Here is a 23,724-nt window from a genome sequence, read left to right as displayed (position 1 = left end):
ACTTTAGCTCTAAAAATCTCCGGTGTTAATGGAGGTAAAAAAAATATTTTTATATCTACTTACGTGGAATACTATGGAGAACAAGGACATATGCATTTTTTAATAATTCATTGAGAAATAAGGGCTGCAGATGCTTAAAAATACTTTTTTGAGGGTCATGCTGTATTAAGACTAGCAGCTTCGCCCCTAGCATCTATGGGCTTTGCCCCAAGAGGTTTTAGCATACTATTTTTGTGTTATTTAGATTTAAAAACAAAAAGTAAAAAAAAATTGGGGTTGGGAATTTTTTTTTTGGGGGGGGGGATTTCTTTTTTTTTTGGGGGGGGGAGGGTTTGGGTGTGTCTCACTCCCAAGAAAATAGCTTCAAACCATCTCAGGACCAGTAGGTATATTCCCTGATGACTAAAGCCCAATCGGTTGTGTGGTTACTGAGATCTTAAGCTTGAGACAGACAGACAGACGGACAAATATCCGGTGTATGAAAACCGGTTGTCAGCCATACTGAAAAATTATGTCTAGCATCGTATTATATCCAGTTTTCTACAAATATAAAAATTTACCAACGACATCTCGAGCTAAAAAAACTGGTTTTAATCTTATAATTTACATTTTTATATGAAGGTGCGAGAAATAACTGTTATAAAAATATAATAGGGCTGGGTGGAACTAGTTGGTAAAATAATTAAACCTCTAAATCTTGTAGCTTTCATATTTTTTAATTAAATCCGAATTTTGTAACTTACATAAACAAAATTAACATGAATAATAAGATTTAATATTTCACAGTTTAAAAATATTTAAATATTATTAAATCAAAACTATTAGGATATTTGTGGTGAATTTTTTTATTGTAATAATCCAATATGGCTTCTAAACCGATTAATATCCGCTTGACTAGAACTGATTCTTAGCCATACTGAAAAATAATGTATCGTATATAATTAGAAAAATTTTCTACGAAGTATAAAATAAAAATCAATACCAATTTGGTTGTCCCGACCTTTCTAAATTAAGCTTTTTTCTTTTCATTTTAATATTTACGAAAAGCTATCTATAATACGATGCGATGAATAACTATTCTCGAAATTGCCCTTAATTTACCTAGGAAAATGTTGCACAAAAAGGACAATTAAAAAAGCATTGAAATATTTAGATTGTATATTCTATTATATAAATTTGTAGGGTTTTATTTTGTCTGCACACCCCTCCTTAACCGAACTTTAGATTAAAAAAATTTCCCAAACATTCGGACAATTGGGCGTTCCTTCTTGCCGGATATGGCCATTTTAAGATTTCAAGTCAAATTACACTAAATAACCGGATACAAACTTCACTCTTCTTTCTAAATTTTAGTGTAATTGTAGTGGGACAGACCTAAAACAGAGTAAATTTGCTCCTCTTGCCAAACATACTGCCTGGAGTTCCTAACAGGAAGTGCCTTATAATGTTAACACAAGTGGGGATTCGAACCCATTCCCAAAACTATCTAATGTGTGGAATAGCTGTATATTACAGCTAGATGACAGGAATTTTGTATATTGGGCTCAGGAAGGGTTCCCATAGTTTAGTGGTTAGCACACTATGCTGTGGTTGGGAGAAACCATGTTCAAGTCCCAACATAGACTTTGCATATGGTTGACAAATGTTGTGGCAATTTGTCAGATTATGACAATGCAATCTTCCCTGAGATGCCCTAGGGTTGTAAGGCGGGATATTTGTAGGAAGTTAGGATTCTACCAATTGAGCAGCTTTAACCATGCTTTCCCTCACCCCTGCTCCTTGTATGAGAGTGCCATAAATTAGGATGGCTTACCATGGAACACCTGCCAAAACTTTAGGCCAGGATGATGCAATAATGAAGTAGCTTCCATGAGAATCGTGGGTCAGCTTGTAATGTAACACAGATTACAATTAGCTGTGTGCAAAGCTTACCAATCTAAGATTGGTCCAAGGATTCTCACATCCAATCTCTGTGTGCATCTGAATCTTAACTTCAGGGAATCAGGGCTACAACAACAACATATTGGGCTCAGGCAATGCATGCCTCTCTGGATACACTGGGTATTGTTGGTGATCAGCCGGGTCAGCTTCGTGTTGGGCTTGTACCTAGGGTTCCCCACATTCAGGCCCATTGGCTGGGAGTTTAGCCTGGTCTTGACCACCATCTCTGTTCTGAGGGTCAGTTTGATGTGAAACCCCACCCCTATCCAGTTTGTGCCTCCTGGAGGCACCTTGAACACCATGGGGGTGTACAATTTAGAAAAGCCCATGTCCAGTTTCTTCTTCTGGGGGGCCTTGGCCCCCACCCTGATGAGAATGGCCAGCAACTACAAGCTACCCATATCCTGGTCATCGGACAGCTCTGAACAGTTGCTCTTTGACCACGGAAATTTAATGGGGGCAAGAGCTGTGGCCCCATGAGAGCTGCCTTGGCCAGACAGTTGATTGTACGGCTAAAGTGCTTCAGTCACTGGTGGTGGGAGGGGCCCTAGGCTTTCCCCAGGCTTGGCTGTAATGGGAGTGAGGGCGAACTATTACTACTCTCTCAACTGATCCATACTATCAGCTCAGGTCTGTCAAACAGTAACTGTGTCCCCAACTCCCTCTTAAAGAACCCTCCCAGGTTCAGGGCAAGGGTTAAAGTGCACTCAACTATGATCTCCTGCAGGGTCAAGATCAGGGTAGGGCTAACTTGCATCTTGAGTGAAGATATACGGACCACCACCTGCAGCTCTCCTTCCATGGCAGCAGTGCTGATCTGGTATTGGCAGGGGAGCATCTCATTGCCCAGGGCACGAACCAGGGTGTGTTTGCCAAAGTCCACCATGGCATCTACTTCTATGTGTTGCCATTCATGGTTGGGCAGCCACACCCACAAGTGGCAGGGTTACTGGGAGTCTGAGGGCACCATTGGGTCTTGGCCTGCCCAATCCTTGGGTGCGGGTGGACTACACCCCAGAAACACACCTCCAAGGTGCTCCACTTAGGCCTGGGTATGAATGTCAGGTTTCCGGTTAGAACAGGCATTGCCTTGGCTGGCCATCTATCAATCAGTGATGAAAATACTGACCTCATGCTGTAATGTACAGTTATTCCACACTTTGAATAGTTTTGGGAATGGATTCGAATCCCTACATGTGTTAACACATTAAGCCACTCTCTGTCAGTAACTCCAGGCACTCATTTTGGCCAGAGGAGCAAATCTACTCTGTTTTGGGTCTGTACCACTACAATTACACTAAAATTAAGAAAGAAGAGTGAAGTTTGTATCCGGTTATTTAGTGTAATTTGACTTGAAATCTTAAAATGGCCATATCCGGCAAGAAGGAACGGCTAGGATTTCGTTCTCAACTGATTCTAACTACCACAAGGTCCTATTTGAACGCCCAATTGTCCGAATGTTTGGGAAATTTTTTTAATCTAAAGTTCGGTTAAGGAGGGGTGTGTCTGAAGCTCAAGATTTTGATAACTTTTAAACCGATTAAATCTATTTTGAGGAAGCTTCACATAGGTCCCAGACTGGTTAACGAGCTATTTTATTATTACATTTAAGTAATTTGATGGTTTTAGTCTATTTCTTTAATCTTCGGTACAGAGCCTCTGGATGCTTTTGTTTGCTTGGTCTACCACATTTTTCTCTGACCATAATAAATATTCATCTTGAATGAAAAAAGGTCTACTAATGGATATAGAATACGTGGATATTGTGAGAGATTTTTGCATACCCTGATAAAATGTTTCTCTCATACGGCTAATGTAACACTCCCCACCCATCCCCCACTTATGACTTTACCCCTTCCCTAATTATGGAGAGACATATTGACCAATATCTAAGGACTATATAAACAACCTAAATTGATTACAATTTTCGTATTCCTTGGCTTGAAAACTTTAGGTACTTTTATTATATTTTGATTTGTTGGTTCTTAAATTAAATTGAGATACTTTTAATCACAGAAGGGACATTTTTGATTATTATCATTTAGGATGTATATTTTATCGTCCATTGTCTTATCCCTTAAGATTCCTGATTTGTATAGTGTATGGGATTAACCAGATTAGCTTAATAGCTCAGGGAATACAACATTCACATGCTTAATAAGTACTTTTTTTTGTTGCCAAGATTTTATACATTTAGGATAGGTCCGTCCGTCTATATTTCCGTCCATATCTTGATAGCTATGATGGTCATTATGAGCAAGTTAAAATTGTCACATTAATTTTTAAACTTTGCGGAATGATTCCTGTATATTTAAAAAGAGTAGCAACTCTATAAACATTACCAAAAAATCGGTATGTTTATCTGATTTATGATGATTTTTAATTTTTTTTGGACAGCAATTTGTGTTATGATATAATTGTCATAAAAATATTTATCTTAGGATTAATTCTTAGACGATTGGGAATACTTTTAAAAGAGCAGCATATTTATCATAAAAATGTAATTACTAATTATGAAGTATCCTGTTATTAAAATGGTTCTATGTTTAGCTCTTTTCTTTCAAACAGCTTACTATTAATGGAATAAATCATTCTCTCTCTCTCTCTCTCTCTCTCTCTCTCTCTCTCTCTCTCTCTCTCTCTCTCTCTCTCTCTCTCTCTCTCTCTCTCCTTCTCTCTCTCTCTCTCTCTCTCTTTCTCTCTCCCTCTCTCTCTCTCTCTCTCTCTCCCTCTATTATATTCACTATTTTCTTATTTATTACGTTTTCATATGCTCTAATTATTTAAATAGGTTATTAAGTGCAGAAATAAAAATAACAAGTAGCATGATTGAGCCCTATTGGTATAGGAGAGGTGTTTGAGTCGAGGCTGTATCATACTAGAGATTTTAAAAATTGTATTTACTGATGCTATCTCAAGTGTATGATGACAATAGTATAGGTACAGGGAATTCCTTTGCTCATAAACAGGTACAACTCATGAATGGATTGTTTTTAGTTCCTAAAAAAGTTTTTCATCAAAAGAGTTGAATATCTGTTGATATACATTTCTCTAAGTTAAAAAGTAACTTTACTAAAGAAGAATCATGCATGAAAAATACATAAAAATTAATTGTTGGAAGAATTGAGAGTTTATCAAACGCTTTGTAGAGGTCTAACTGCATATCAAAGCCAAAAATACAACGTACATATGATTTTTTAGAAATATTATCAATGATCGTTTTTGTCTGTCTCAATTGTTAAGCTTTTTTTGTTAATTTGTTTCAAAGAGTATCAATGTAAATAATCCAAATATTGTCGTATGTAATTGAGAATTGGCGCATTTATCAAAAGCTTTAAATAATCATTTAATCATATTATATTTTATTTAAAAAACATCTATATTTTACTTTCGTTTCCTCGTGCTTTTACTCGTACTTCTCTTAGTAAATGCGATTGCGCAGCTACTCTATGCTGCGCTAGATAAAAGTAAAAAACTCTGCTTAAAGCAAAGACTTCATATTTAGTGTTATTTTTTTGACGTATTCTATCATTTCATATGACGAGATTTGTATTACTTTGTTACGATTTACTGTTTTTTTGACAAAAAGCTGGGTGCTTTACCTCAAAGTATCTAGCAAGCCACTAACCCCCCATCCCTAACTCTCTATATTTTTAGTTTTCTCTTCTCGTACTAATCCTGCGGGTCCTATGCCTGTATATAACACTAGCGGCTTCGCCCCCAGCCTCTAGAGGCTTTGCCCCAAGAGGTGATCAAAAAAAAATTAAGGCGAAATTCGTAAAAGGACCAAGGAAATCTTCAGCAAATTCTTTTTTTTTAATTTGGGGGGGATTTTTTTGTTTTTGGGGGGTTGGGGGTGTCCCACCCCCGAAGAAAATAGCCTAACACCACCACAGGACCAGTAGGTATATTCCCTTAAGAGTAGAATTCGATCGGTTCAGTGGTTACCGAGATCTTAAGGGACGGACGGACGGACGGACGGACAGACAGACGAATAGACATCATTCTACTTTGTATTATAGATAGCCTAACCTAAAGTAAATAAGTTTACATGAGCTCCCCCCCCCCCCCTCCACTTTAATTTTATAAATGGTGGGTACTTTCTGTGTTCAACTAGAACGTTGAGGGAAACTTCCTCATAATATTGTAGATAATAGATTTATTTATAAACTTGGGGCGATTTCTCTTGGGAGGGTGGTGGTACCCTCCCCCAAAATAGTTATAAACCTTCTTAGGACCTATGAGAAGCTACCCTGTTAAGGAGAACCCGATCGGTTCAGCGGTTAGCTAGATCCTTCGGTACAGACAAACAGACAGGCAGACATCCTGTAACTTTAATATTATATATAAGGAAAGGATATATTTCGGTGAACACCCTCTTCAGTCTAATGCAGTTTAGCTGGATTTCATTCCCAAGGTTGCGCTACTTGTAAACAAACTTGTCCTTGTGAAGCTTATCTCTATGGACCTGACAAAATTATAATCTATCTATAGAGCATATAGAGTATATAGATAGATTTGTTTGTATAAAATATTGCCAATTACGGAAAGTGCATTTCTCAAAATACGAAGAAAATAAAACATGCATTATTTAAGATAATTTACTTCCGTCATAGGTAAAAGTCCACTTTTATTTTAAATGAACAAATTTTGAAATAAAAATTTTAGGATCTTGTTGCGGCTGCGGCTGCAGCTACAGGATGATTACAGAGAGGCGTTTTGTACATGAGTAGCTGCAGCTGCCACAAAGTTGCGTGACTGGCTGGCTAAGGCTGGTTTGGTACTCACAGTTGATGGTGAGTTTTCTGCAGCTGAAAGTGGCGTAGGCTGCGGAGCCTGCCTGATTTGACAAGCTTGTGCTTTTCAGAGAATATACCTACTGGTCCTGTAGTGTTTGTTTTTAAGTTACTCCCAAGCAAAAAAAAGGAATGATGTTATTGATGCATTTGAAATAAAAAAAGATATTCTCGTCTATAGTCTAGAGGCGAACATTTAAAAAGCATAGCTTTTCTATGATTAGGGTAGGTCAGTCCGTAAGTCCGTCCAGAACGGTTAGCTCTTTTCGTTGATTTGGACAGGTTAGAATTGTCCTATAGTTTTCAAACTTTGCATGGTGATTCCTATAATATTTAGGTGCGATTTAGATTTAGCGTAGATTTAGATTTAAGTACTGAATACTTAAACAGTATTCTGTATTTGCGCAATTTTGCAACAAATTTACTTACAATTTTGTTTGTACTTATACATTTATATTCTAATTATTCAGTTTGACACTCTACAAGTTTTAATGGTCGTTTGTACTTTTTATTTTAAGGCTTTACTTTTATGGATGTTGTCATCCTTATTACATAATGGTTTATTTAGCTCTAAGATTAATTCATTTGACTCAATTTATACATATATTATCATTTATTTTTCTTTTTTTTACACTTTTTTTGACAGTACAATTTTATTTGGACAGGGATTTGGTTATTTTGAATCAAACTTTTCTTCCAGCTACAAATGTTGACAATTGATTGTCATTCTTCATGTAATTCAGCAGCATACTAAACTTATATGTACTCAAACGCATGGAAGGAGTAGTAGGGGTTTACTCCCCGGCCAGTACCATATCCCAAGCAAAGTGTACTCAAAGATGTACAAGTCCTCTTTTTTAAGTGGGGGGGGGGGGGAGATTTAAAAAACCTCAACAAGGCATTTAATTGGTCCACTAAGCACCAAAAATTATAATGATGGGTATAAATGATTTTTTTCTCAAAAATTATTTATAAGGGGTCAAAAATAGGTTTTCTTCAGACGCCATATCCTTCTCCCTTATTCTTTAAGCTTATACTCACTTCTTTTGAAGAGCTGTTACATTGACAAAGAAAATCTAAATTGGCTATTTACAATAAATATGTAAGAAATAGAGAGACATATAATTATTTTCTACTAAAACTCTAAAAATGTCTTGGATTCAAATCTAAAAAAAGTTTGTAACCTCCTTGTTTATTGAGGGTTTTATAAAGTTTTGAAACTTAAAATCAACATAAAGTCATATTTAGTGATTTATTGACAAAATACCATTAACACATGTTTCTTTTTATTATACTGGCTGCTTTGTTTTTAGCCTATAGTAAACAACATGGGCAAGGTAAGGTAAATAGCATAAAACCACATCAAGCATCTATAAAGCTTCCATGAAAAGCACAACAAATTAGGACCAGCATCAGAGATTTTAAACTTCTGACAAAAAACCTTGCTATTTTAATTTATAGAATTGATGTTTAGAATTTAGAAAATTTAGTAATCTATGTTTGTACTCTTTTGCTATTATTATCACATATTAATCCTTGTAATTGATAGAACACAATTCTATAATCCTATTTCCTTTACTTTTTTCATATTGTAATAAACACAATAGAGAAAAGTGCAAAGCTATTCTAGATTTTACACTTTATGTTGTAAGTACAAGAACTTTGTTGGATTAAGGCAAAGTAATTTAGTTCTTTTTCATATTTTGCTCTTAAATGTTATCAAGGAATAAAGGAGTTTCGGGTGTATCCTGATAGAAATAAAGGCTTATTATAAATATCAGACAAAAAAGTTCACAAAATCATTTTCTCATTAGTCGATACTAGCAACAGCTTCTGTAATTTAATGAAAGTTTGACGTGTCTTGAAAATAAACCCCTCAAATTGTACAGAGCTAAAATTGCAACAAAGTTTTGCAACATGATATTTACTACATCATACAAAAAAGCTACTAATTATTTTGTTAAAAAGATGTTTAAAGGAGACAAAGGTTAAAGATATTTTTTTTTTAACCATTTATATATCCATTGTCCCTGTTAATAGTGTAAAAATGTAATCTGATTAGAAAGATGAAAAGAAAAAGGACTCTACATTTGATTATTCTTTGCACTCATACTTTTTTTTGCAATTGCAATAGAAAATAAAATTACTTTTGATGATTTGATCAGTCACAATGTCAAAATCTAAACTACCTTTTAAAGCTTTTTTTAGCATTATGAAATTAAATAAAACTGGGTATGGTGCATAATATATTAAGATTTAACATTCTGAATCCGTATAATAAAGTAACAGGATGTGTGTTTGTCTGTTTGTTTGTTTGTACCAAAGGATCTCGATAACTGCTGACCCAATCAGATTCTCCTGAACAGGGGAGCCTCTCATAGGTCCCAGGAAGGTTTATAACTCTTTTGAGATCAAGTGAAATGTAGACAGACTTACACAAGTTAACGATAGAGTAGATTCAATATTTAATTCAAAATACAAACAGATTTTTTAAGTATTTATTTATATTGGATTAAATGCAGTTTTGGGTAAATATGATTAAATATGTATACTTTATTTAGCAATGGTTAAATATATTAAATGATTCAAAACTATTGATTTAATATGCTGGAAAGTTCTGAAGTAGTGGGATGTCTGATTGTGTGTAAGAACACCAAAGCAGTAGGATGGCTGTCTGTTTAATTAATACAAATGTATTAATTAACTATACACTTTGAAGAGGTGGAATATCTGCCTGTGCAAACTCGTTGAAGTAGTAAGATGTCTGTAAATAGCTGAATTGGTCTAATAAGACTCGACCCCAAACCAGAAGTGTTCTGTGTGTGGACTCTCAATTGCAACTGTTTTAATAAATGTTCTCTTAACTCTTTCAGAATAATTGAGAGTAAAAACTTAAACTTGTCTGCAACTTAAATATATGACATTTTCCCCCTTCTGAAGCCGTCAAGGCTTCACCATGACTCAGGCTGATCCAACAAACTTGGATCAACATCTATACTGGGGTAACCCACATCATGGAAAACTCCTGCATCAAGTCCTTCATCTCCCTCCCCCGCTAGAGGAGGAGTGTTCAGCTCCCCATCGTCAGCAGCAGCTGGAACACCTACAGCAACCATCACAGCATCATCTACAGCCACCATTACCGCATTATTTACTGCAGCAGCAGCTGGAACGCCTACAGCAGCCATCACAGCATCATCTACGGCCACCATCACAGCATTGTTTACTGCAGCAGCATCATCCACAGCCACCATCACTTTCACAAATATCAGCCACCGCTGTCTGTATACGCTGCACAAGATAAGAAGCCTTCTGTTGCATCCCCTCCGTCCCTGTAGTTACCATTTGCTGAACTTCAGTATCTACATTCTTAATGCATTCCATCAGATCCTTCTTATGCTGTGACAACATATCTTTAATACGTTTTTGGCCATCTTTCTGCCACAGACTTTGTGCAACGTTCAGACTTTTGACGGTCTCAGTAATCATCCCTTTTACAGCCTCTCGGATCTTTTCTTCGACTATAGGCTTTAAAGTCGAAGCAACAGAGGCACTAAGACGACCTATATCTTCATCACTGAGAACCAAACCTCTCTCACCACGTCTGTCATTCTTGCGCTCAGCCCTATTCCGCTCCACTTCTACTCGTAGGTCTGGTAAATCTTTTTTCTGTTTAGGACCCAAAGTATCTGCCCCAACAGCAGGACGCTTGGCCACACCCCTTCTTGAACTTCCTTCACCTACGTCCTCATAACTCTTGCTGGCCCCCTTAGTCCTGACCGACACAGCTGCATGACTCTGTTTTGGCCGTTCACCTCCTCCACCGACAGACTTGCCAGATCTCCGCCGACCATCTCCAGAACTGGAATCTGCCACCTTTTGCTCAGGCTTGTCAGTTGGAGGTTCAGTCCAACTATCTAGCTCCGAACCACTCTGGTCACTAGGCAATCTGTCCCTGGAATCAAGATCTACCTCAAGACCTTCGTTGCCAGCATCATCCTCAGATTCAGGCTCATACCTGGGCAACTCCACCTCATACTGCCGTCTACGAGGACCAACTCTATCATCCTTTCTATACACAACTTGTCGCCGGCAGGCTTTATCAGTCTCCAGCATCTCAACAGACACTTCATGCTCTTCCCGCCGCTGCCCAGGCGCCCGCTGATATCGTCTCTCGTTATCATCACCATTTCCTGATAATAATCAATAATTAAATATTTTAATATTTTAACATTTTACATATATAAGACGACATTCAAAACAAAATACATTACCCAAATTATTGTTGTCAGGGATGCCAAATTTCAAAATTACTGCCACCCCGAAGGATACCAGGAAAATTTCACGCAGTTACACAATTTCCCTAGACAACCAATACACATCAGTCCAACTATCATGCCTGCAGCGCCAATCACTGCCATGACAAAATGCTGCCAGCTATCAGTCAACCAATTAATAGATGCATTATACAGATGTACAAACCAATCTTCTGTAACCTCTACAGTAAAGGCATGTGAATTAGTAGCCAATTCCGAAAGTTTAGCCTCTTCCACAGACTGCAACACCTGTACTATCTCCCCCTTGTCCAACAGATGTTCAAATTTCACCGGTACCTCCAACAAACTGTCCTCCAACTGTTTGGTCTGAACCAGCTCCATCCCTGCCCCCTGGTTGCCTAAGTAAAACCCGGTTTTAACCCTTACAAACACTGGATTTTTCCTGCACTCAACTGCCGTTAACAATGAAACATTTTTAACCAATCTTGTTAACGGCTCTACAGCAACAATTCTATTATTCATTGACAAAGAAAAATGACCAAGATAGCAAGGCAGGTTCACTCCTAAAGTCACATTCAACCATCTTTTTTTACACACAGACACAAGTTCCATTTCACCCAGATGTTGTACCAACAAATTTCCGACTTGTTTTATGTTGGAATGAAATAAATTATTTTCTCAACATCCCTGTTCTGCCTGTAAAATCCTTTCCACCTGATGATATGAAGAAGTCAGCTGCAATAATAAAGCACCATCCTCCTCCTTTTTATGCATCCAAGGGATAAAATTCTTCCTAGCTGTTGTAATCCACAAAAATACATCCGGAACATTTGTATGAAAATAATACAAATCTGTCAAAAAGTCAGAAAATGCCGCTTTTTCCCCCAATTTCAATCCTAACGAAAAATGTGGAGAAATCGCCAGCCAACTTTGGCCACCCTGACTACTAGCATCAGACGCCATATTGGAAATAGTAAACAAAGTCAAATTTACAATTTCTACAGTGCGAAAATTACTAAAATGACGTCTATCCTCTTGTGATTTGTTGTGAACTATGACTCGATCGAGCTCCAGCCGCAGTTCGGACTCCAAGCAGTGAACGCCAATAAACTGATCCCCCAAATAACAACTATTATCAGGTAACATTGTAATTTGCACATTTTTCAAATAAATGTAATTTGAATTTCCTGGAAACTATTTGGCACTAGCGTATTATTTAAATAAATTCCGTCTTCTCTGCACTGGGAATCAACTCCATACGTAAACATGTCATCATACAAAATAGTCCCATTTATAAAATAAGTCATTGAACGGTCATAAAAGGCTACAGGCAATTGTCATCCATCTATGTTTAACACCCTTTGCTCCTCCATCCTTTCACAATTTTCTCTTGAAATAAGTTCATCTCTACTAACCACAGCTGGTGCCCCTAAATGAATGTGGGAATATTTACCACAATACCATGTATGAACCATTCTGTCGACGTGACATTGTACCAAAGGCAAAACTCTCACACCTACTTTTTTTAACAGGTGGCCACCAGCTGTCCCATTAAACTCATGCTGTCCAAACACCGAACACTCCAAAGCTCTCAATTCAGGACCGCCGCCAACACACTCCTTCACTAACACAGGTATAACTTCAGCCCCACATAAGGATATTAAATTCAATCCCCAAATCAAGAAAAAGTAAAAATATTTACCTGATTTGGATTTACTATTATAACTCGACATTATTTATTATTATCAGTTCTCCTATCCCTACTTTCTCCGTCCTCAAGTCCCTATCTGTACATGTACCACAGGACCCCCTACCTGAGATCTTAATCTCCTCCCGGTATCCCACAAATATTTTGCCACTCGTGACCCACTTTTTTTAATTGTCACCAATTTTTCAGGCGAAGATTGCGGCGGAGCCCTGGTCAAAAACGACTGTTCTGATGGGAGATCAACCTCATCAAAATTTTCCCCAGCTACAGAAACAGGTACTACAGATTCATCCGTCTCTCCTGCAGGTATATTTTCGTCATTACTATCCAACTCATCTCCTACCCTTGAAACTCTGTCACTATCAACAGCAATCTCACTCTCCTTCTGTTGAACCTCATCACTCTCCCCTTCCTCTGCCAATTCAAAACCATCGTCTTCAGGTGACAAATACACCACATCTTCACCCTCTCTCTCCTCCACAGTCTCTCTCTCTACAGGCATATTGTCCACCTCCAAAAATATCTCATCGGAAGGACAGATCTCAGGTAAAGGAAAGACGTTAAAATTAACCTCCTCCCCCAAAACCTCAGTTCGAGCATGAATCTTTTGAATTTTATCTCTAGCCACAACCTGATTTTTCTTGATGGGATTATTCCCAAAAGGTGCTAATTCATACAAAGCATCTGAAAATTTCTTGACCACAATAAAAGGCCCACCATAAAAAGACTGTAATTTTTTGGACACGTCACTCTTCACAATATTGAAAAAAGCATAACAGACATCTGTCATTCTCAACTCCTCTTTCTGTACTCTGTGTTTGTTTTGAACCTCTAAATATAATTTAGATTTTGTAGAAATTTTCTTAATTATATCCTCCATATGTTTCAGAAATTCCAAGTACAACCGAGATGGCGGAGATTCAACAGGAGGAGCTGGCAACAGAAAATCGAGGGGAATACGTGGCTGTCTGCCAAAAACCAGATAAAAAGGGGGAATAACTGGTCCTTGAACTCTTGGAGCAGTTAATCACCAATGATGCCAAAGGTAATTTTTTCGCCCAATCTTAAGTTCCATAATTTTCATCTACTTTTAAAGCTGCATACAAACTTTGATTCTGTCTTTCCACAGGATTCGAATTTGGATTCCTGGGAGGAACCAAAACTGTGTCCACCCCCAATCCTTTCATCACCCCCCTTAAACACACTGCTTGTAAAATTTGTACCTCTATCCGATCTCAAAGCCCGAAACAAACCATAGGTAGGTACAAAATTCTCCAGTATAGCTTTCACAGTTGTTTCAGTCTTAGCATCAACCAACGGACATGTAAATACATACCTGGAAAATAACAAATCATGATTAAGACAAACTTAACCGTCTGTCCCTGATGATAACACGGAGTCCAAGGACCAACCAGGTCCACTGACATATTAGCAAAAACTTCGCTACTTTGGACAGAATGAGTGATAGGTGAAACATGTTTAGGATTACTTCCAGCCTTTTTCAAACATGTAATACAACTCCGCATTCTTGATTTCACAAACTTGTTCACGCCAGGCATAAAAAATCTCTCATTTATCTTACGCACCATTTCTTGAACACCCCTATGTCCAGAACCATATCCACCATGAGCTGAATCAAATATATCATTATATAAGGAAAGAGGCACTACAGGTCTCTCGACAAAACCCCCTTCGGCCAGAGGCTGTCTGAAAATTACAACCCCTTCTAATACATACATATGGCTAATAAGATTGTACAACAACTCCTTCCTGCCAGATAACTCAGCCCTCTCATAAGAAGACAACTGTCTCCTTTCCAATATCCATAACCTTATTTCATTTAAGATCTCGTTCTGTTGAAGACTGCGTTGCCAGACAAACTCAACATCCACTTCATCATCTGCAGAATGTAGCTGCATTATAGTATAAATTTGGTCCAGAAATGGTGAATCATCCAGGTAAGGATCCAAAATTTTATTATCTGTCTCTTTACACTTCTGACAATCCTTCAATTGATGTTCTTTACAATTTAACTCAGATCTCGACAAATGATCTACGTTCACATGTTTAGTCCCCTGTCGATGGATAACTACAAAGTCAAAACTTTGCAAGAAAGTTATCCAGCGATAGGTAACGCCATTTATTGATCCCTTAGCCCAACGTTTGTAATGCACTAATGAAATACTGTCTGTCCGCACTAAGAATTCACGAAACCTGCAAAAGTGTACAAAATTCTTTAGTGCATATACTAATGCCCCTAATTCTCCTTTATAAGAAGGATAGTTTTGCTCAGCTGCATTACATTTCTTACTACAGACACCAAATACTCTTTCCACACCATCCTGTTCTTGAGAAATAATTCCTGCAAAATACTGAGAACTATAATCTACATCCACAATAAAAAGATTAGGATTATCCCATTGAGGATAACCCTTACACATATCAGTCTTAAACATGTTCAAAAATTCAGTCCATACTTTATTCAGTTCTTCTGTCCATTTAATAATCGTGTCATTCCTGTGACTATCCAACATACACGACCTCTTAGCATAATCAGCAAAATATCCTCTGTAGTAATTGGTAAACCCCAAAAACTTCTGTAACTCCTTTCCTGTCCTAGGCTTGCCCAAGTCCTTAATCCGTACCAAAAATATTTCTGTAAAAACAGCTTGAGTTCCAGCAAATCTAAATTTCAACTCAACATATCCAATAATATTAACTTTCTTTAAATCTACCGAATGTTTATCAAGGATTTCTCTAGATATTAAAGAACTAAAATTATTTCCTGTATCAATAATTCCTAGCTCCTCCACTGTAATATCAGCTCCTGGTACGAAAAACTCTAAATCCGCGCAAATAGGCATTTTTCTTTCTTTATCTTCAAAAACTTCACGATCCCTTTAAAGCCCTAGTAACTTCTACCACCGTTCCGTCAGATTAAAATTTCAATGTCGTGTTATAAATAATTAATGTATATACTTAATTAACTAATTTCAGATATAAAGCCATCATTCTACAACGCAGCAGCCAGCCCTCCGCCAACCATCAGCCGCCAGCATACTGTTCCATTTATGAAGTCCTGCACAGCCTGCAGACCACTAGTATCTCTTAACTAGACACCAAGCTCCTTGTCACACAAGTAAGTACCCCTCAAAAGTTTTAATATTCATTAAAACTTTACTTAGGTACCTACCAAAAATATATTATACAATATATATTTTTTTCATTGACAGCCACTAGCACGACCACACATTGACTGAAGAAGAAATGAGACAGAAATACTTTATAGAGTTGAGAGCAATTATCTGAATACAAGACAGCAAAAATATTGAATTGCACATAGCTAAAAAAAACTCAATTACACAATTATAACCTATATAATATATGCGAATAAGGAAACGATATATAAATCTCATTCTAGAATGAAATTTATATATCGAATCAATCATCATACTATTACATAGGATACTGCTGAAAATTGGTCCTAGCTATGTCAGCAATCATAGCCTCATACTGTTTTTCATCCCTGCTTTTTTCAGAATCCACAACAGGCCCCACCTGATTGACTGTTTTCTTCAGAAACTGCTCAGGTATTACCCTATTATTAGGCACTCCAGGCCCCTCCCTTTTTTCGTTACTTGCCGGGAAAAACCTAGCCTTGGTCTTTTCTATGCGAGAATCAGGAGCAGGCGGCTTACCGTCCCTCTTCTGCCAGCAATTAGCTACTACATGTCCTTTTTTCCCGCAATACCAACAGATCATACTCTTAGCCTTCGAATTCAAAGCCCCAATCACATTCTCAACCTGATCCCAAGGAATGTCGTCATCACCCTCAATCCACGCATTATTATTGCCAATCTCAGTTCTGTCATCCAAATCAGATACGTGCACCTCACTGATCACAGGCCTAGATTTTACCTCCCTGGATTCTTCCAATTTCAACCCTTCCATAGCCTGAGAATAACAGGACGTTACATTTTCAGGTGAAATGTGTCCAGAACGAGCCCAACTGATGTAATGCTGACCTCTGCGAATCAAATAAGTCAAGAAAGCGCTGTAATCTTCCAGGTAATGCATAGATTCAATGAAGTTGGCCATATCCCTAGCTAGATCAGAAAACAACAAATTCTTAGCCACATTATTATAGAAATCACGCCAAGATTGTCTAGAAATATGACCAGGATGCATAAGCCTAAACAACCGTAACTTCGCATTGAAGAACACATCCACATTTTGACCATTCTTTTGTTTCAGGGCATAGAAGTACTCCGTCGCCGTTTCAGTATCCGCAAAGGGTATCACCAACCTTCTTATCAACAGGTAATAAACTAAAGCACTTAGGGAAGCATTAGCTTCCGGCGTAATAAGCCTCCCCATCTTCTTCCCTTTGCACTCAAAAATCCTATTGTACAAAACGTCCTTGAAAAGCATGGGATCCTCCAATTTTGCGAACCGAGAAACCCTCCATAATGATAGGAAATAATCCTCAAAATCAATGTTTCTATCCCAAAATGGAGCATCTCGTACAAAATCACTATCCCACTTGACTCCTCTTACCAGACAAAACTCCCTAAACTGTTCCTCTACAGTCTGTTGACTGACACTACCACCAGCCACCTTTTTATAAGCCTTAAGCATTTCAGCCCTTTCCTCAATTAAAGGAAATATATCCAATAACTGATTCTCATATTCGGTCAAACAACCCTCACGTACATTCATCCAATTTCCATTCCCGGCTGGACCCAAAAAATCAATTTGCGAAAACTTCAGATGTCCAGGAGCACTTTTTACCCTCTTAGCCTCAAAATTAGTGGAATCCAATTTAGCCTCCACACTCAATCAATTAATAAAAGATGCATTAAATGAATCATCCCCCATCAATTTGACTGTAGCAACGCTAGCCCCCAAACTTGTCTCATACAAAAAACCGCTAATATCCCCGTCCAGTGGCAATTGCGCCACCTTTTTCTTGATAGTAGCCAAATCAACATCATAACCTAACTTCTTATGCTTATCTGAACTTTTGAACTCTTTCACTTTACTCTCCAGCCGTTTATTCGCCGCCGTTAGCTTATCCACTTGACTCTTAACAGACGTATGCTCCTTTATCATTGCCCTAACATATTTCTTCATACTTTCAGGCACAGCATCATTCTCCACGTCGCCCAACGCCGACTCCACATCTGCAGTAGCACCTGCACCTCCACCAACATCATCAACCGCATCGACATCCTCCTCCCAATTGTCGGGAGTTCCATCGTCATCCTGACTTTCAGCCTCCCGAGGCCGCCGTCCACGCTTGCCCTCACGTTTGCCCCGCTCTCCTTTTTCATCAGCCATATCCAAGCACCAAAACTAGGTTCGCTGTGAAATTTAGACCAGAAAACGTTAAAGAGTGAAATTCCACAGAAACCTGAAATATAAACCAAGTTATAAATATAAAATATATAACAAAACTGTGAAAAATCCGAGATAAACAATCTCAAAAAGTGATTGAATTCAAATTAAACACCACTTCAAACACCTTTAACCCGGCAGCTGGTCTAAATAACACGTAACACAATAAGACTGCGCCAAATGAAATGTAGACAGACTTACACAAGTTAACGATAGAGTAGATTCAATCTTTAATTCAAAATACAAACAGATTTTTTAAGTATTTATTTATATTGGATTAAATGCAGTTTTGGGTAAATATGATTAAATATGTATACTTTATTTAGCAATGGTTAAATATATTAAATGATTCAAAACTATTGATTTAATATGCTGGAAAGTTCTGAAGTAGCGGAATGTCTGATTGTGTGTAAGAACACCAAAGCAGTAGGATGGCTGTCTGTTTAATTAATACAAATGTATTGATTAACTATACACTTTGAAGAGGTGGAATATCTGCCTGTGCAAACTCGTTGAAGTAGTAAGATGTCTGTAAATAGCTGAATTGGTCTAATAAGACTCGACCCCAAACCAGAAGTGTTCTGTGTGTGGACTCTCAATTGCAACTGTTTTAATAAATGTTCTCTTAACTCTTCCAGAATAATTGAGAGTAATTGAGAGTAAAAACTTAAACTTGTCTGCAACTTAAATATATGACACAAGGGTGGTGGTACCTCGTAGAGACTTGAACACAACATAGAAATATTATATATTATTTATAAAAAAAATTTACAGTACCACTAGAGGCAGCTAGGGGTGTAGCCACTAGTAAGGTTATAATTTGTCTAATATTCATGTAAAAAAATTGATACAAATATTTAAAGCATATATGGCATGATATAGCTTTAAAATTCTAAGGTTATATAAGAACAGCACATATAAATAAACAAAAATATCAAATATCTTTTTAGCCTATTTGAATAAGAACAATTATATCCATAAGTATAGTAGCGTTGAAGCTTTCAATGTTTGAAATCATTAGTTCAGCAAATCCAAAACCCTAAAAACTAACTATTAAAATGCTAAATTTCTAAAAGCAATATTTTTTGTTACAATGAAATTAACCTGTTAGAATTGTTTTATTACCTAACACAACAAGTACAAGTGTGGAAATCCTGTATGCAATTTACACATTTGCATATATTTACATAAATGTAACCGATTATGTACCACAAAGTATATTTGGATTTGATAAGAACTTTAAAATTTCTGTATAAAATTAATCAAATAATTTTAGCAAATCTAAAGAATTTAAATATAACTTTGTGAAAATATTAATATAATTCTTGTTGATTAAAAAAATATCTTTATCTATCAACCCTTTCACCTAACTCTTTATTATATCTATAAATCTATAGATCACTGCATCATAATATCAAATAATTCATCTATCCATTCATGTACCAATTCATCTTTACATTCATCTAATCCTTCATCTATCCATTTATATATCCATCCATCTATCTATTCATGAATCCAAACATTTATCTATCTATCTATCTATTCATCTATTTATTTATCAATATACATATATATCTATCTATTCATTAATCTATCCATCCATCTAACTATTCATCTATCTATTCATAAAAAGAAAACTATGTTCTATAGACCCATTAATTTTGTTTCAATCTAGCCATCCAACTATTCATCCATGTGTTGTGAACATTTATCCATTAACTAACTGTTCATATATCCATATCTATCCATTTAACTACATGTTCATGCATTTATTATTCACCCATTGATGAATCAATTCAACTATCTATATTCCTCTCCTAACCATCAGATATAACCATCCTATCCATTCATCCATTCAACCAGTCTATCAATCAATCTATCTATGAGTTCAGCTTAAAGCCTATCTATACAACAACACATTTAAATATCTGTCCATCTATAAACCTATATATCTATTTAATTATCTAGGGAAAAGACTGTTTGACTTGGTGCTATTTTTTTATCCCATACTTTGGTGATGTCAATTTTTTTGCAGGTAATTTTAATAAATAAAAATAAATACATAATCATCAATAGAAAACTATGACAACTGTTCACTGATGGATTGACCGACCATGACTTTAGAAAGGCTTTAACCAACATGTTTTGAATGGGCATATGGACTTTTCATAAAGAGTATAGATTATACTACGCTATATGAATAAAGTGCAAATAAGAAGTGTTTCAGGAATTATCTTGCAAAGTTTGAAATCAAAAGGACATCTCTCAAATGACATAAAATTTTCAAGCTAGTAATACATTGTAAAGCCTTTATATAAAATATTATAATTATATTTATTAAAAACTGTATAAATTTCATTCATTTTCTGTCTTTTTTTCAATGGAAAAATTGTGTTAAGCTATTAATTTCCATTTTAACAGAAAATAGATTTATTTTCATTAGTTGGTGTATTCATTTTAAATAACATTTTTTTAGACATAATTGTAAACCTAAAAGATTTTATTAACAACCTTATTTTAAGTTAGAATTTGTATAATAAGCTAATGATTTTCAAAATGGTTAAACTATTGGCAAGGACATCTGAGCATTTTTTGTGGAGGAAGGGGGGCGGTAGGGTTAAAAACCAAAATAAAGGTTACAGTACATGAAATGTAACATGATTTGTAAAAACTAAATGCACAAAAAAGTGGTACTAATTGCATATGAGTTTTTTTTTAGAGTAATTTCCATTCTCATTCAACTTGAAGAAGGGGTGAGGGGATTGCCCCATCCATGGACGTCTTTGCCTATAAGTTGAGCTGTAAAGGAATTATTGCTTAATTCAACCCACTTTCTTTAAATACTAAAAAATCTTAATTTCTTCATGAGCTTTGAAAATCTTCAACCATTTATGCCTTAAAAACTTGTTGTAATACAAAAAAGCAGAGCCATTGTTTATTAAAGATTCTCATTCAATGTTAGAAATTAGTAATTTTTTTCTTCAGAAACCATATCCCTAATCTCTTGATGGTAGGAATGAAATTCCATATCCCATTACTTGAAACAATAGACAATGAGACATCTACAGGAATCATATTACAACTTTCTTTTAACAAGTACGTTTGCACTTTATAGTGACCCTATCAGCTAAGGGAAGGAAAGTAGAAAAATAGACTAAAACCATCCCAATATTCAGATTTAAATCAAAAAGTTATATGACTAGAAAAAAGTACTGTTATGAAAAAGAGAAAATTATTCTGGAAAACTGTATTATTGTTGATGTTAAAAAATTCAAAATTTTGTTAGATATTTAGTTTAAATGTTAGGCCTGAATGATTTGTTTAATAAATTCTGTTTTAGGTTCAAATCATGAGGTTATAAAACAAAAATGTACTATCCGTATAATAATAGTTTTTAGAATAATTAGTATTTTGTATGATTATTGTTTATGCTCCATGTACATTAATTCTGCTATTTTGTAGCAATATCTTTAGAATGAATTATTATATATAGTTTAAAAGCTACACTCCTCATATAAATTGTTTATGTATTTAGGTATGCTAACTTCATGTACATTAATTTGCTGGTTTCTCGCCACTCCCCTCTATAATATCCTATTCATTATTTAGGTATGCTAACTTCATGTACATTAATTCTGCTGGTTTCTAGCCACTCCCCTCTATAATATCATATTGATTATTTAGGTATGCTAACTTCATGTACATTAATTTGCTGGTTTCTAGCCACTCCCCTCTATATTATAATGTTTATTATTTAGGTATGCTAACTTCATGTACATTAATTTGCTGGTTTCTGGACACACTCCTCTATAATATTATTTGATTATTTAGGTATGCTAACTTTATGTACATTAATTTGCTGGTTTCTAGCCAATCCCCTCTATAATATCATATTCATTATTTAGGTATTCTAACTTCATGTATATTAATTTTGCTGGTTTCTTGTTGTACAATTTCCGAGCTATGTTACATATACATTGTCTATGATTTTAGTCTATTAAATTGTACATATTACTTATATATTTTAAAGGTAATTTTAACATCATTTTACTTTAAACTGTAAGTAATTTGCAGTGTATCATTTTATGTATATTTCATATTTTGATTATAATATTTTATTTATTTATTTAAGTTATTCAAAACCAGTTCTAATCAAAACATTGGCTGGCTATATAAAGTACTATCGTACACACCTTCAAGATGAACTGAAATTAGTTTCCGAATGTGAACACATTTTCCTAGGTGTTTCCCAATCCTATCTCAATATTTGCTACTAGCTAAAAAACCTTCAAACTTCAAAAAAAATCAAAATTTGAATGTATTAACGATTTATACATTATACATTCAAAGTTTTAATTTTTCAAATTTAGATTTTTTTTTGGAAGTTTGAAGGTTTTTTAGCTAGTAGCAAATATTGAGATAGGATTGGGAAACACCTAGGAAAATGTGTTCACATTCGGAAACTAATTTCAGTTCACCACCTTCAAATCAGTGTTGCTAACTCTTTTGTACCAGTGAGTAGAATGCACACTCAATTTACTTTTATCAGAATCTCGTCTGATATCTTAATTATAGTTTAAGGCTTTTATATTCAGGGATTCTCTACCTGAATAGCCGTTCATCCAGTCTATTTCAGGGGTAAATATATCAACCCAGAATTAGACAGGGAAAGGGTATTTTAAATATAGGTTACACATTATTTATAATTGAATGTGCATAGCTACATATATTTTGTGATATCTTTGTGATATGTTAATTTACTAGAAGCCCACCAAAAAGTAAGAGTTTCTTTATTTAATTTGGTTTATTTCATTTTGATCTAATTATCTTTTAAATAGTCTAATTGTCATTATTTTAGATCCATGAACATCATCATTGATTCGTTACATGTATTGGAGTGGTTATTGTAAATATATGTTGTTAAAGAAATATCTGGTTTAATGTTGTTAGTGCGTCTAGGATATCACACAACATTTCTAGGCACTCCCCTCTATAATATCATATTCATTATTTAGGTATATTAACTTTATGTACATTAATTTGCTGGTTTTTAGCCAATCCCCTCTATAATATCATATTTATTATTTAGGTATGCTAACTTCGTGTACATTAATTCTGCTGGTTTCTAGGCACTCCCCTCTATAATATCATTTGATTATTTAGGTATACTAACTTTATGTACATTAATTCTGCTGGTTTCTAGCCACTCCCCTCTATAATATCATTTGATTATTTAGGTATACTAACTTCATGTACATTAATTTGCTGGTTTCTAGCCACTCCCCTCTATAATACATTATTGAATATTTAGGAATGCTAACTTCATGTACATTAATTCTGCTGGTTTCTGGACACACCCTCGTGGCTTTCAGGAAATTAATTCAATCAATCAAGAAAAAGATAAAATGTGTTTAAATGGATCAACTGAAAATTGATTACCCAATATTCCCCTAATTCCCGAAGTTGTACAACAGATAACCCAACTATTGCAAAAACTATTTTCAACACCTCCTGTCAAAGGGAAAAGCGATATAATGTATAAACGATTTATACATTATACATTCAAAATTAAAATTTTGATTTTTTTAGCTAGTAGTAAATATTG

The 23,724-nt window shown here is 35.6% G+C and overlaps 1 long non-coding RNA gene across 1 annotated transcript in view; it reads left to right on the top strand.

Annotated features, from left to right (window-relative positions):
• Positions 1-23,491, top strand: part of LOC145303787 (uncharacterized) — a 30,673-nt gene extending 7,182 nt beyond the window's left edge. Inside the window, exons 3-4 of the long non-coding RNA XR_013873818.1 lie at positions 20,088-20,154; positions 23,431-23,491. This is a non-coding gene — a long non-coding RNA (uncharacterized LOC145303787). The remainder of the gene's footprint in view (positions 1-20,087; positions 20,155-23,430) is intronic.
• The last annotated feature ends 233 nt before the right edge of the window (positions 23,492-23,724 follow it).

This window comes from Acartia tonsa, chromosome 13, assembly GCF_053477335.1.
Source record: "Acartia tonsa isolate MP-2025a chromosome 13, ASM5347733v1, whole genome shotgun sequence".
Lineage (NCBI taxonomy): Eukaryota > Metazoa > Arthropoda > Copepoda > Calanoida > Acartiidae > Acartia > Acartia tonsa.
Note: the sequence above shows the minus strand (reverse complement) of the source record. Positions and strands in the feature narration are given on the sequence as shown.